Consider the following 17,667-nt stretch of genomic DNA (forward strand, 5'->3'; position numbering starts at 1 on the left):
CTTCGGATGTCTTCATTCACTTACGTCGTCATCGTCTAAATCGTGGAAAACTATAAAACTGTGAAAAAACAAAATACATCATACTATTATATAGTAAGCGTATATAAATAAATATATATTATACAATATGCATATGTGTGTCTGTACTTTGCACGTATATAAATAAATATATATACATGCAAGTCTGTGTGTGTGTGTGTGTGTGTGTGTACGGAATATGCGATATTATTATTACGTACTGAAAATGAATATGCATATTCGGTATAATATGGTAATTGAATTGATTTCTATTTTCCCCAAGTTTCATCCATATTTCATACATTATACATCCATTCGTAATAAAAATCACTAAAATTTGTATAATTGTACATACTACACTGTATCTTACCAAAAATAAATAAAGTACTCAACTAAAACAATACGCATATAATTAATCGTTCCAAATAGTATCAAAAAATACTCGACTGCTTAAATGTTTAATATGTGAGAGTGTAATACCTTTTATGGTGTTAAATGGATAGCTGACAATTTTCTTTTACTAATGTGTAATTATACTATTGATTTAAAATATATGTGTATACTGTATATCTATTATTTGTACCTAATTGATTAATCGACAATTATAGTTATCCCGTTAATAAATGATTTATTCATATTATATCTTCATATAATTGAATCTCCTAATTAAATTCTTATTAAAAATGCAATAAAATGTTTATCGTAACTTAATAATGTGATGAAGCAATTTTAGCCATATAATTTAAGGCTACCAGTGTACCTGTTCGATACGCTTTTATCACACTTTGTAATATTTATCAATCTAATGAGTTTCTTCAAAAATGCGCATTCCAAACTAATTTAAGTGCCATTATTAAATTGTTTCCGTCATTCTTTTAGGTTTGTAATATAAACAATAAATACCTGAAATTGTCTTAGAAATTCCGTTATTATTTTATGAATTCGTTTTTGTTTCAATACCTCAAACAAATTAAAAATATAATTAACAATATAAAAAAAATATAAAGTTATCAAATAATGTAACCGTTCAATTTACAACCGTAAAGATAAAAATTACTTGACTGTCATAGTTTCAGTATTAAATAACTGTGCATAGTTCTATCATATATTAAATATTTAATTTATTTTTGGTGCCTTAAATTTAACATACATAATCTAAAAGTACAATATTGAATTGCATTAGTTTATTATTATCAAATACAAATATAAATACATAATATTATATTATAATATTCAAAAACCCACGTAGGTATTGTTTATTTATTATATCCATTATTTTATAACAACAATTAATACAGAATGGTTAGATTATTTAAGCGTAAAATAGTTATTTTGTGAATTTATACATAGCCAATTTAAGAATTAATCAAATACAATTGTATTTATATGAACTCATGTTATATTTTTACAGTTTATTCGAACACTGAATTATATTGATGGACAAAAATTAGATCAATCGTCATTTCATAATATTTGGTAAGTTATTTAAAATTAATAAATATTAATTAAATATGAATAAACCTGTAACATAAGTATATTATTTAAATTAGTTTTAATTGTATGATATGTTTGTTTGTAAAAAAATATAAGTTACATTTTAAGTTATAATAACTAAATACCGTTTTTAATTATTTACAGTAATGAGATAAGTATAAATATAACAAATTATTGAAGTTGTAAAAAATGAACATTTTTTATAATCAAAATATAAAGATTTAGACGAGGCTAAACTTTATTATAACTAATTAGTAATTACATAAACTATTTAAAATCAATAATAAACTTTTTTTTTCATTTAATATATAGTAAAGAAAAACATCTATACAAAAAATATATGCAATTAACTATTATAATACCAATTAATAATATCCGTAGCATTAATCCCTTGATAAGGGAAGTATCTATAATCAGTGTTGTATTTTATCTAGATATTTATATTTTTGTCTTTTATCTTATCCAATCCAGATAAATGGGAAATATGTTATTTGAGGTGTTTTCTAAGATAAATAATTAAAACATCTAGATAAAATTTAACTTTTAAATATTTATATTAAAGTTACTGTTAATTACTAATTAGGTATTTTATATTTTCCGATTATAAAATAGTAAATTTATATTTATACATATAGGTACAAATTAATATTTAGCTATCAATATGTATTGGTATTATAATATATATAAATTATAAATATACCTATATCTTTTTCATTTAAATTATTAGATTTATTAAGTTCATATTTTAAATGTTCCTAGTAATCTGTATAAATAAAACAAGAATATTATTTTAATATAATTCTTTTATCGAAAAACATTCATCATTTTAAAAATATTAATAGATTTTAAAATAATAAGTGTTTTTCGATAAAATAATCACCCAGTTAGGGCATTTATTTTGTGTATTAATATTTTATATTTAAAACTGTAACTGTCGAAGCTAATGGTATTTTACAAAGTCAACAATAAGAATAAACAAATAAATAAAATTAAATATGTTTTAAAAAACTAACTTAATCTAATAATAAACTATATTAATACTAACAAAAAGTAATTTTCTTTTTATGGAATTATATAAGATACTAAACAATATGTTTGACACTAATCCAGTTAATTCGATTTTTAGAGACCTGCAATATAATATATATATATATATATTTTTTTTTTTACATATTGCTGATGATAGTTATCATCATATTATACTTATCGAAAGATAATTTAAATTACCATATTTTCATACAACAATTTCACATATGAAATAAGTATACTGATCTAAAGTTTCATTCATCTTTTATTTTTCATTTTGATGGCATCGTATTGGAAAAAGTATTCATGTTATGCATGACCTCTCTTATAACGAGATTTAAACTTTTTATATAATATTATACATTAACTAGTATGCATATTTATTATTTTCTTATGCACATCATTCATTGATGCATACGTTGCAAAGTAGTCGGTATGTATAAGTTGCAAAAATAAAAAGTAATAGCTTTTTCATTTCAAAAGTTTAACTTAGTGTTCAAAACAAGTTTACTATTAAAAATACATCAATTTTTTATGATAAAATATTATTTACATTATTATGTGTTTTTTAAGACCTTTTGAAATATTAATCATTTATTAATTTTTAAATTATAACTAAATCTGGGAATTTTATGTCAATAAATTTTATTTAAGTATAAGTTATGATTTTTTAAATATTGCATTAACAACTTTTATATTATAAAAAATTAAACTTGCTATGCTGTATAGCAGGTTTCGAGTCGTTTAGTATTTGAGTCCTGCTAAAACTGTAATGGGTGTGTTGAATTTTAATTCAATAATTAATCAGTTTATGTGAATTGCGATTCTTAGTAGATACATATACTATAAAGTTATTTTTTTTCTACTAATAATCATAGTGGGTTTTTGATTGAACTTATTTTTGTCAAAAAAATCACATTTATCATATTATATAGTATTGTTATGATTAATTAATATTTGTCAATATTGACGTATCGTACAACGGTGTGAATGGGTTTGTGATGTAAATAGCTTAAAATTATTCCAAACATTTTTAAAATTACAATGTGTGTAAAAATATCAAGGTCCTATGACAAATATTTTGTTTTATTACAATAAAATGATTAAAATCGTTATAGGAAAAATCGCAATAACAAAAAAAAAATAAATAAACGGTTAAAACAAAAAATGTAACTGTATACTCGAAATTGTTCTAATTTTTCACACCTAACATTTTTCTGCTTAAAACGTGTAGGCAGATACAAAATAAACTTTGTAAAACCAATTCATCTATTGCTTCCCTCAGAATCTAAAAATCAATAAAATAAAACTTAAAATATATTATTACAACACAGTCATAATATTTTACATAAAAAAAGTTATTATTATAAATAAATAAACGTCATATTATTATTACTAATATTATATAAATTATCTGTTGCTGGCACATTTTTTTTATTTTGCAATCATAAAAACACAAACTGTTATTCGTATTATCAACACATCAATAATAATAAAAAATATATTTAATAAAAAAAAAATCAAATTTAAAGTGTAATGTACATAGCTACTTAAACCAGTGGTTTAGCTTTGGATGTAATGTTACATTACCATCACTATTATTATTAACAAAATAGGTATTTGTATTTTGTAAAATAATAATAAATTGTGTTATACATCATTAAATATTTTAATGACCTCCTTATAAAACTTACATTCTATAGACCACAAGTATTTAATATAACAAAATGTAAAAAAGCTAAAAATAATACAAATATATACCAAAAATATTGACTATAGGTACTTGTTGTACTTCGCCCATCTTAGTATTGTAGAATTGAAAGTTAAATAATTGCATTCTAAACTTAATTTTAAACAAAACCCAATTAAGACTATAATTTCTGAATTATTTTCAATATATTTTTTTTTTTTAATAATATTTTGATTTTTACTTGAATTACTAATAACTATCGATGAAACTAGTTCAATGTATACTAACTAATATCTTATCAATAGAAAGGTTTAATTAGGACTTTTATAACACTCTTTGAAACTAAAATATAGTAATCACCAACGAAATAGCTTTTGAATAAAATAAAAACCAATAATTTTAAAAGAATAACACTCAACACTTATTTTATCAAGATTATTAGTTTTAAAATACATTTTACATAATCTTGTATCAAGAGTATGCAACGCAGTATTATATTAAAAATTGATTTAAAAAATTATCGATTGTTACTTGATGGTGGTCAGTTTATATAAAACAAAAAAAATCTTCCAAAACTATATCGATTAATGATACTAAATGTTTACTCTTTAAATCGAACAAAAAACTAACTGTAAGATCTCAAACAAAGCTATGTACGATAACTGCGACAGTTTAAAATGGATGTTTGTCTCTAATCCGATTGATCTTTGTTCGGATACCTTATAACGGTCATACGTCAAGGAAGGTAACGTGGACGACTGATTGAGATAGTAATCTTGTTTTTCGCGAGGAATAATAAAATATATAAATAAAAAACAGTCCTACCTAAAACCAAATGTTCGTAATGGTAGATTCGGATGACTCTATCCCACCAACAGTTTTTTTTTAAGAGGGGGAGGGGAAACCGCGACGGTTATCATTCATGACGCGAAAATCTTCACTACGGTGAGAATGAGGAGTAAACGAGTATTATTTGTTCACGTCAGTTTTGGAATCTCCAAAGACAAGTGCAAAAGTTTTTGTTTAAAGTCAGGGTACAATTTTTAATGGCTATATAAAGAGTGGGAAGCGTCGTGGTAATCTTGACCAACAGAATTCTGTTGCTGCTGCTGCTACTACTACTACTACTACTACTACTACTACTACTACTACTACTACTAAATACTACTACTATGCAATACCAAGCGAGCTTAAAATCCCACCTCAGTGAGTGAAATATGGGCTAAGCGATGTGCCCTGCAGGATTAACGGAGCATAATTAATTGTGTTTGGAATTTACATCACCCTAAGGCGCCGTCATTTACAATCCGGTTTTTTTACCATTCTTATCATATGCTCATCCCGCTATTCCGGGTCCAGGATGAACTGGACTCGTTTAGTGCGAATATTCCACGAGTTCAGTCGGATAGTAATGAATATCATCAAGGTGTGAGTAGAGTAAGTAACGAGCACACATAACAATTAATGTCGACAACCCAAGATATATTATATTATAGGTACAATGGAACAGCGTGGATAATTTATACAACTAATCATTCTTCGTTAAAAAAGATAAAACCTACAACACATAATTTTTCAACAAATTTAACTGTCAAACATGTTAAAAGTCACTCAGTGATTAATAAATACTTGGTTTTGAATTTCAAAACGAATATCATAATATATTTGCATACATAATGCATGCTAGTAAAGAAAAAAAAGCGATAGGCATTAAAAAATACTGTACCATAATTGATATACATATATTTGAATAATGGTTCATAAATATAGTTACATTTTTAAAAACCCGTCTTAATGATCCTGCCACTATTGACTTAGAACTACTGAATAATTTAGACAACACTAAACACTTTAAGTACTACGTCAAAACTACAAAAATAAAAATATAGTAATATGCAAAATACACAAAACAGTGATAAATTCAAAATTGTGTAACCTTAAAACTACTATTATGTTATTCAAACATTATTGTAACCGATTTTTAATTATTATAACATTAAATAATATTCAACATATTTGTAGAGTCCATCTGTCAAACAAAACTATATAAAAATCATTATTCGCTAATTATTAAAATCTAAAGAGTAAATTATAAATTAATATATTTCATTATTTTTGTAGTTATACCTCAGACATACGAAATTACAAACCAAGTTAAACAAACGTACCTATTTCTATGCATAATATTTATTGTTTTTAATATAACTACTTTATTCTTACGAAAATTACGTGCATTTGATTATTCCTGGGTGGCCAGTTTTCCCCTATAATAAAAAAAATAAAATATATAATAGATAATAATATTAAAATAATTATTTATATCTCTTTGTGCAAAAAAAATTATCTCTAATGGAAGACTTAAGCAACACATGTATAATAGATGTATAGCCTATTACACAAATCATGCAATTTTTATATCTGAGTTACATTACAATAATTATTGATAATAATATATATAATGCATATTACCGCACAAATTAAACAATGTTCAATATTTTATGATCGAGTTTCCAGTTTTTATAATAATAATTTACATAAACTTAAAACTTTGTTGCACATCACCAGGCCGATAACTGACATATTTTTTCACGCTATAGAAAAATAGTTGTGTATTAGGATTCAGTAAAGTCGTTGCCTTAATGTTTTCCACAATTCGTTTTATTTTTATCTCATCCTGTCGGATTTATTTTATGTCCATGTTTTTGGGTTTGTTTTATTTTTTATAAAATAAGTAGGTAGGTAGATGTCAGAACCAGCATTCTAAGTAGCTGTGTGTGTGTATATATCACTTTTTGTACATTATTTGAAAATAATTCAGTAACATTCACTTATAGGGTGTATCAATACCTATATAAGTATTAATAATACCAACAAATATCCGTGTATCAACATGCTATAATTATATTTCAACTGAAATTATACTTGGGTATCGACAAATTATTATTATTAATATTATTTTTACAAAGTTTTTGAACCTAATTCAAACTGTTATCCGAATAACTATACTGATCTCATTGAAATATAAAATAAATATTAATATTCTAGTACCTTAAGCAGTAACCACACGTATGAACAAATCAATATTTTATTTTTCTATTAACTTTCCACATAAAATATTATTCATTAGGGCATAACTTTAGATTGTTGTACGGATGAACAGATATGAATATAATTTAACGTCATATATAGTGTATAATCAGAGCCTTTTTATACATACGTAAAGTCACTAACTTACAAAACATCACCTCACATACTATGTACTCAGTCTCTGATACAGGCCATATTAATATGTAAATTGCATTTATGTTATAGTATTATTGCCATCTTATATTATCAAAATCATAAAATCCCATTATTTATCTATATTACATTTAAATACCTAAATATTAAATCTATTAGAACTTCTATTAAACAGATTGCATTGCGAATAAAATATATTTACGACATACATAATATTATATTATTTAATCAAATAAAATACAGTACTTACTTAAAATAAAAAATGTATTTGTGTGTTTTAATACTGTGGGAAATATTATTCAACTGTATATCTATATCGAGTTTATTATTCGACAGACAATAATATACCTGCGAACAACAACACTTAAAAATGTTTTATTAATGCCAATGGAAATGTATTGCAGTTTCAAACTTGTAATTGTAACACAATTAAAAATAAATTTCTGAAAAAATAAATATAGATAATACCTACAGGAAGTTAATAGTCTCTGATTAATAATATTTGTTTATTGTATTCAACCAATAGTGAGAGTACCAGAAACTCACTGATAGGTGATATTATTCATCTATATTTACTCATCGCGGTAAAACAAAAATAATTATATTTTTATACAAATATACGTTGACCATTCCATCAAACTTTTATATGGAGGTCAAATCACCTAGGAAAATAAAATAAATATGCATATTAGCATGCAGGAATTTTTCTTCGGTTCGACAGCAATCCGTAAACCGTAGTAATGAGTTGGGACAGAAGTTCTCGTCTTTAATATAAGTTTTCGACTATCGGACTCGAATCGTCCGGATATATATGCAAAATCGATTTTATTTTCGTAGTGCACGAAAACTTTTTACATCTCTTCGTATGGTAAATTATCCAACGAACATCTGCATGACCATAAAACCCTTTTGTTCGACAATAGATTTGCTTCAAGTTTCGCTTGACTTCTATCAGATATGAAATAGCCTTTAAAACAGATAGACTAATAAATTATGTTAAATTATTCTCATCACACATTTCAGTTTAATAAAATTATTATATACAATGCCTATCTACTATCTTCGGTTGAAAATTATCTCTACACATAATGATGAAAATGGGTATTTTCATTATTGAATATTGACAATATCTCGAATTCAAATTTTTATCAGTTCCTATATTATGTAAAAATAAGCTCATTGGCCATTTACATTTATTTTATACTGTGTATTATTCTTTTTACCTTCTAGACAACTTACTGTTATATATAATATAAATAATAAATGTAGAGATCTGTTATATCGTTAAGTTAGATAGGTGTGGCTACATTTAAATTACAAATAAAATATGTAACTACGTAAATTCCAGAGTATCTTAAATTTTTACCACTAACGTAAAAACTAAAAAATAATTTGTATTGCAAATTGTTAAATTATATTAATAATTTCAACAGTTTAACCTCAATGATGCTCTTTTTATTTTATTAATTTTACAAGATATTTTATAGTTAAGTATCACCAAAATAGTATAATTTACACGAACGAAGTGATCGGCAAGTAAAAGTATATGTAGAATGTAAAGTGATTGAATAAATGATAAACCTATCAGTGTCTCGGTCGCAAAATACTTTGGCCTATACGTTAAGTTTAACAAGCGAATAGTTTCCGGACAGCACCTTGGTAATGATGGTAATCAATGCTTCGACGCGTGTAACAGAAATAACCCCAAGCGATTACTAGAGTTTGGTACTGACTAAGTATTCATAAATTAATGCAATTACACAAATGACCTGGTCCCTTTAATCTGCTCGTCAATGTCCAAAATACATCAACAACGCACGCGAAATTACCTATACTATTGATGTGCGTTCATTACGACAGTATAATGTCTAATAACTTACCAATAGTATGTTAATTTCGTGAAATTTAGTAATTTCCTGTTTACATAACAGGGTAATTATAATTACTTGAAAGCTTAAGTTACCGAAAACTCAATCAGAATAACCATATATATGATAATACACAATATTATTTTATTTTAAACTATTTAATTAAATTATACGATTTATAGATAATATATTATACGTTATTATAAATATTTATTTTGTATTTATACAATGTTCATAAATATTTATTACATATAATACAACTCAATATCTTTCTGTAAATACCATTAAACAGTAAAAATAGGTTTATTATATAAATAGATAATAATATTTTAAAAGAAATCAAAAATTTTATTCAGTATAGTAAAATTCATGATGTTATAATATACATTTAAGTTTTAAGTTCCCACGAATAATATTTTTTTTAAATTATATAACATTGTTATTTATCTTTGAATAAATTAATTTTGTCCAAATTTTAACTTAAAATTTCTATAAAAACAAATGGTTTTTATATATTTATTAGTTTTTATGGCTTAAATGTAAATTATATATGAGAAATCTTAGAAATCGTAGAATAGAATAATCACGCCACTTAGAACCTAAAAGAGAATAGATAATAATTATTAGTAAAATTATAAGTTTTCAGATTTTTCATGACAGGTGTAAGTTTAATAACTCTTTAATTTAATTTCATCTTTGTTACATAATCACACCAGGTCATTTCAAGTTTTATAAAGACTGGGACAGCATTTTGACCAGCCCTTTTATAAATAATAAATCATATGGTTGCTCCTGTAGTATTTGATGTTTACTTTACCAATAATTTCCTCATTTTTTTCATGCTATTTTCACCTAACTGACTTGTTATCGACTTTTGTAATTTGGTATTTCTCATCTGTGTTAGCCTTACAACTACAAAACACAGTTTAATATTTTAAATACGTGATATTGAAGTAGTGTCAATTGACCTAACTATACAGCCACGCCTATTTTACTATTATCCAATTTGCTTATTGTATTGTTATGTATACAAATTGAAAATATTTCATTGTTTTTTCTAAGAAAAAAAATCGTGATAGAAAAATTATAAATCATACAAAATAAATTTTTATGAAATCGGAAAAGAAATACAGGCCGATCGGTCTATCACAAATATGCCAAAAGTTGCTTGAGTCATTTAAAACATAAATAGAGAAACATTTCTCCTTCACCTACCCATAACAATAGGTCTCTGCCTCACGCCCACAGTATTTTATTAATTTGTTTTTATATAAATTAATTAAAAAAATGTTTAAAATGATGATGTGATATTAATCAGAATTATCTGGTTGTTGCGTCTAAAATGGCCGCGAAGGGAAACGGTGAAAAACCTAACCATCCTTTTACCAATGATGATGGAGATCCAATGAGTTTTCGTCACGTCCGCGAAAATATTGCAGCCATAAAAATAAACTATTATTACTGTTACTGCCGTAGCTACGTATACTGGACCTGAGATTTTTACGACCGAAAAATGGATGCTCCTTTACTAGACGCAAGCTTAATAAGTTTCTTATTGTAAATAAAAAAAAAACTTTTTACCTTCATATAGGATCCAAAAATTTCACCTCCTCGTAAAATAACTAAACATTAATAAATATTTGTGATAGTCAATTGGAACTTAAATTAAATGAAAATTCTATTTATTTTTATTTTTTTAAGAACACATATAAATCACATACAAGACGGCAGGTAACATACATTTAACAATAATATATTTTAACTATTTTAACTAATAATAATAATAAATTATATAATTTAAAATAAATATATAACTTTTGGATTATGAAATGATAAATCAACTGATGTTTTATAGAAGAATTTATTTTGATTAATAACGCTATAGCAATAATGAAATTCACAGATATTATAGTACATTTTTTATTTAAATTTATTCGTGTATTTATACTATTTTAATAAAACATTTAGGTACTATACATTTTTAACTACAAAAAGCGAGTATCATAAAGAATTATATAGCTTATTATTATAAAAGGCTATTTTTTAAGTAAAATTTTAGGTTGCTATACATTTAATAACAATTGATTAATTTTTCGTAATTTATCCTTAAATATATAATAAAATAATATTTTGTCAACCAAAATGATTTTAGTTGAAAATTAAATATGTCTCTTATACAACATTATAGATATAGGTAGAATCAAAGCTGTTATAGCTACATTTTTCTTCGAGGTTACTATACAAATGGGTTTTAAATTACAAACAATTGAAACAATTCCAACTGAAAATTTTAGCATTTTTGTACTTTCATATAGAATGATTACGAAAATGCCATGATCGTTATTGTGCGTTTGACGTTTATATCTTTTCTCATAGCTGCCTAACCGTTATTCTGTTGGCAATGTTTCAGTAAAAACATATTTTCTAAGCACAATCATTTTTTTTTTATACTATCGATAATAAATTATAGACTAAAATTGCCAGCAAAATGACCTCTGTATAGACTTTATCATATTTAATGTATCACACGACACACAATAATCAACAAATACATGTATACAAACTTTCAAAATTATATACACAAAAAGAAACTATGGTATGTGTTTAGTGTTCGTCATTTGGTATGATATTTAGTTACTAAATTATAAGCTAACAAACGTATATTTAGGTATAAGTACATAATATTATGGTAAGCATACTTCCCGTTTTAAACGAGACAGTCCGGTTTATCACTTCTCTGACCCGTTGTTCCCAGCGGAAAACTAGAACACTAATGTGTACTGTTATCAACAATCATGCCAAAAATAACGATAATCATAATTTGCTGACAAATAATTTTTATTATCAGTATACTCTACAGTGAGAAAAACTTTTTTTTATTATTTTTATACTTATGGTGCACCGGGACAGATGAGAATAATCAAAAATAAAATTAATGCTACGAAGAACGATATAATATTATAACCACCATGATACAGCATTCTGCGCCAATACATTATTCATATTACATATTTTATAAGCTTCCAAAAATAAATCACTCAATAAACCTGCAACTATTTTTTTTCTTTAAATTTATATCATTGATTAATTTGATTATTGATCAAGTCCAACTTTGAATATTATCATAATATCGAAAGGTTAGTTCCATCAATTGTTAGAAAACTTAAATTAACAATAAACTCCTATCACATCAACTACTTCAGTTTTTTCATTACTCAAAGTACTAACTAGATTTAATTTTCTACCAGAAACTACCCTCAAAGTTAAAAATCAAAGTATTTTTATTGCCTCAATATATGATGAGTGATGATCTACATAAAAATGAAAATAAAGTCAAACACACATCATAGTAAAATCGATATGTTCATCGCTTCCCTCTTTATAATCTATAATATTGAATTTTGGACGAAAATGCAGTAGTAAGTAGCTGTAAGTATTTTTAGTTTATATAAGTGTAGTGAAGTAACAAAAATATCCAAAAAAATGTTGATATAATACTCTGATCATTTAACTTTAAATACTTATTAAAGTACTTCTTCGAAATTTGATTGTTATGCATTTAAATTTACTGAAAAATAGTGTACTTTATAATATAAAAAAAAGTAAGATGTCATTCAAAAAAATAAAAACCTATTATTCAATACCATGATGAGGGTTTACTTTTAAAATAATCACCTCATTTCTTATAATACCTATATAATATAATAATATTTAATAATATAATATAATTTAAATTTAAATTTCATTCAATATGTTTATTGTCTTGGACATTATTGTTATCGTATCAATTATCTAAATTCATATAAAATAAATTTAACATAGGAACACTTGTTTTAATTAAAATTAACTTTTAGCATAATATTATATTGTTAATTGTAAACTTATTAACTCGTATTTAGGTCATAAAGTACAAATGATACAATACATTAATTACATTTTCTTTTCTTGAACATCCCCAAACTTCTATTGACTATCGTATATTGTGCACATAAAAGAATCGTGAACAGAAAGTCTCGCGGAAAATAAATCATAAATTTAAGCGATTTCAATACCTACCACTGGACCTAATTACAGATTTCGATAAGCCAGAGTACGATATAAAAGCATTTTTTAAATGTTAGTTTTTTTCTTTATCTCTTTCAGAAACGGCTTTGATGTTTTCTCGACATTTATACATCAGGAAACCAGTAAAACATTTACAATAATAATTATAAAACCTTTTGGACTCTAAATGGGTATAAGCACTTAGCTTTGTAGAGAATTTCAAAGCATTCTTTTTAAAACCGTTTATAAGTTTTCATCATACTTTCATTCATATTAAAACTAATGTATTTGTTATAAGCTTTTCAAGTGTGATAATAGCCGATAGTGTAGGATAATGCCATATTTTACTTCTCTATAAAACACATAATATTTGAATTATTCCACTATTGCGAACACGTACGATACTATAAGATCATAACAAAGATTATTTTAGTAAATTTCGCACGATAATTATGTTAATTTGCAATATGTTTAGGTTTTACGTGAGTACGTATAACACTAAAACTATAAATTTCATTTATTTTAAACATCAAATATTTTATTTAAGATTATGAACTAAACAAATAGGATAACTTTAAGTTAAAAATTAACATAAAATGAAATTAAGTAAATAATTGACTAGATTACATTAATCAGTTAAATTTAAAATTAATTATATTTAATAAAAACTAATTATTTGCATTTTGGAAATTGTATTTATTTTATTTACTTATTAAATAACGTTTTATTATAAAATTGTCCACCGTGAGAATTTTAGTTTCCGCTCAAATATATTAATATAATATTATTATGACTGTAAATTACTTTACAACGATACCCAGTAAATAGAACGCACCTATTTAATGACGCGTATTTTTGTCACGGGTGCTGTTGACAGTCCGTGACGATTTGTTATCGCCTATAGTTTTCCGAGTAATTTTAATCGTATCACATAGTATACACGTTTGAACATTACTAAATTAGTACTGAAATTATGTTTGAATTATAAATACAATCATTCAGACGGAAATTAAGTTTGAAAAGTTATTGCATAAGCCTTGATACAAATATTAATAAAAGCAATATTATTCATTGCCCCCACATAAGTTTTTTTAGTGATTCCCAGTAATTTGTAACAAGATATTTAGGATAAATAAATAATGAAAAAATATATTAAATACCATTTAAATTGCAATTTTCAAATAATATAGATTATTTTTTTATTTTATTAACATAAAGAAATACTTTTATATTATCAATAAAATATATTCCAAGATTTTTGAAATATAATAATAATCAAAAGCAATGTGAAGTATAAGTTGAGTATTTAAAAAAAAAACTAATGTCATATCTGACAAGTACATTTATAGAGCTATTTAATTAATCTTCGAACAAACTATATAATAAAATATAGTAGTAAAAAAAAAAAAACTAAAAATGTAATAAAAAATTATTTGAAGACATGAATGATTATTTGTTATGACGTATAAGACATGAACATTATTATCGCTTAGTATATTTATTATTAATGTTAATTTCATTCCAAATCTCTTGAGTATTATATATGTTAAATTATAGTTCTTTTGGAAAAACTCAATAAAATGTTTTACATTCACTTGTAAATCAAATACGTTTTGTATATTGAGCACTATAGCTTAATAGATAAAACAATAAACGTAGTACTATTGATTTATATTTTATTCTAAACACTAGATAGTTGTTAAAAAAGAAAAGTTTGTGTTTCGTCGATCAATAATTGACCGAACAATGATAAAATATAGAGTAACTTAATGTTTCATTAATAGTAGACAATGAAATACTTCTATGACAAAGTGGAAATAAATGTATTCGAATAGTTAAAAAATAATGCAAAGACGTTACTTTTACGAGTAATAAAATAATACATTTTTAACTCAACTGACGTGTAGGTATTTACCAGACTTGGTGAAATGTGCATTAATTTAAAATAAGCTCTCTTATAATATATTGAATCCCGCTGCTGTATGGCTATAGATCATCGAACATCTGTGTGATAGTCATTCGTTCAACTGGCGACCTTAATCGTACAAATTTTCCATAATTGATCTCTCATGAGGCATGTGTAATAATTAATTATAGTAAAAACAATACAATAATCAATGAATATAGCCGATTTCGGTCATTTGAATACGGTCGCAGTGACTCTTTTTTATCATTAATGTATAAGACCCTCGTATAAGTATTTTATACTATAACTGCTATGATGTATTCAATTTTTAATTCTTATTTTTATTCGACAGTCTTACTATACCAATAATAGTTTTAGTTTCTGTTAATTGCCAACGATAAAATCAATAACTGAATGAGTATCGTAATAAAATTTTTTAACTCTGTGTACTATTAGACAAATCTTACATGATGTAAACGTAATTTTATTCACTTAATATAAGCAGCTCTATTTTTTTAATACCATTGTAAAAACAAAATTATAATTTCTAAAAATGTTATTGTTTTACAGTTTATAATGTTATATTTTTATGGCATACCAATTGCTTAAATACCGAATATTAGACGAATAATTGTGTTAAAATAAAAAACAAGGAAAAGAAACACTGCTACTTACCAGACAAATTTATCATTCGTCTCAGTAAAAATTTGGCAACACATCTATGGCTATAGACTTAATGGTTCGTCCCCAAGCCAAATAGTTTCATAACAAACGTGTCATTATTAAATTGGTCAACAGAATAAAAGAGATATTAACCACTTGTATTTTTTTTTTTAAGTTTAAACCACTATTTTGTTGTTCAATTTTTAATTATTTTTATTGTTTATTCAGATAATCAATATGTTTATTAAGTATTAGATAATATATAGATTATATATAATATCATAAAATGTACTATCGTGGTGCTCTGGAAAGCTCGCGACTAATATTACCATAAGAGAAAAAATAACTTTTCATCAAAACGTCAATAACCATGAAATCGTTTTTACCACAAGAAGTAAACCTAAAATCGATGAAAAATAAGAAAAGAAAAGGTAAAAATAAAAAGTGAATTGGAGTTACGTGTTTCCGCGGATTACTATTATTATATACCTTGCGTAGTTGCGTATTATGTGACATTGGATTTATTAGCAAATAAAATATACTCATTGTCTTTATAACAACAATACCTACGTGTTTACTATAAGTACAATACCGTGTTTTTTAAAGCGGAGACCGTACCAATGATTTCGGTGTGTCGGCTACAAATACTTACGTGATTCCGCGATATATTGTTCGGTGAAATTCGTATATTAGTTCACCGCAAGTTAGGTGGGACATTGTTGTCCGTAATATTTTGGACTCATCTCGCGATCGGCACTGCTTTCAAAACTAATGGGGAACGTTATGTAAATCCCCGGGCCTGCCAGAGTCATCTCTAAAATAAGGGAGCTTCCGTAGATTAGTTTTGGTCTGTTAGTTTAGACACGGGCACGGGCACGGGTGTCGGTGTTGTGACTCAGAAATTATTAAAGTTCGGGCAGTGACGACACGGGCAAGACTCCTTTGTCATACTTTAATAGCGACGTTAAAAAAAAAACCATTAATAAGTTGCTGGAATAATTATAGAACAAAAGATTCGACCGACTTACATTAATACCTTTTTATTGCGTTTTGTTTAATTTTCTAAATTGTTCTTCATGAAATTCCACATTAAGTATTCGTCTGACGCCGAAAAAAAGCAATAATCAGCCGGTGTTTTCACCAAGACACTTTCAGAATAATTTTTTTCACTTTCATCTCGTCATCGAAAAAGCAACCTGCGAAAATAAAAATACAGCTTTTAAGAAAAGAACAAATACAATTATTATTAGTCAAATGGTAAATTAATATTATGTTGTGTAAGAATGATAGTATTACACAGAAATCATAACATGACGTATATAGTTAGTTAACATTAATATTATATCTAATTATTAATCTATTGTAATTTGTAATTCATATGAGTTTAAATCATACCTAAAATATTAAAACTCATAATAGACAAACAAAAATTGAAGTAAATATCAGACTTAATAACTTTTTATGGTTTACCTATATAATAAAAATAATTGTAAAATTACAATTAACTCATTTAAATAAATTTACATATATTGTATATTTATCTCATTATTTTTAACTCGAAAATGTATATTACTCTGAACGAAATATTAATAGATTTCGACTTGTGTTGATTTAATAAATATTATTTTATAATATTTCGATGAAAAATATCCAAGTTAAGATACTTTACGTTTAAATTGAAAACATGATATTTGTTATTAAATATCCTTATAAAAATA

General features: G+C 25.1%; 1 protein-coding gene across 3 annotated transcripts in view; it reads left to right on the forward strand.

Annotated features, from left to right (window-relative positions):
* LOC132917478 (uncharacterized) overlaps positions 1-17,667 on the forward strand; it is a 262,491-nt gene that overhangs the window by 179,175 nt on the left and 65,649 nt on the right. For 2 of the 3 annotated variants that reach the window (XM_060978230.1, XM_060978229.1), the window contains one exon: positions 1,430-1,494. The gene's annotated coding sequence lies outside the window, so the exon portion shown is untranslated. Of the gene's footprint in view, positions 1-1,119; positions 1,268-1,429; positions 1,495-17,667 lie in introns of those variants that run through there. The other variant, XM_060978231.1, reaches the window with a different exon arrangement.

This window comes from Rhopalosiphum padi, chromosome 1, assembly GCF_020882245.1.
Source record: "Rhopalosiphum padi isolate XX-2018 chromosome 1, ASM2088224v1, whole genome shotgun sequence".
Lineage (NCBI taxonomy): Eukaryota > Metazoa > Arthropoda > Insecta > Hemiptera > Aphididae > Rhopalosiphum > Rhopalosiphum padi.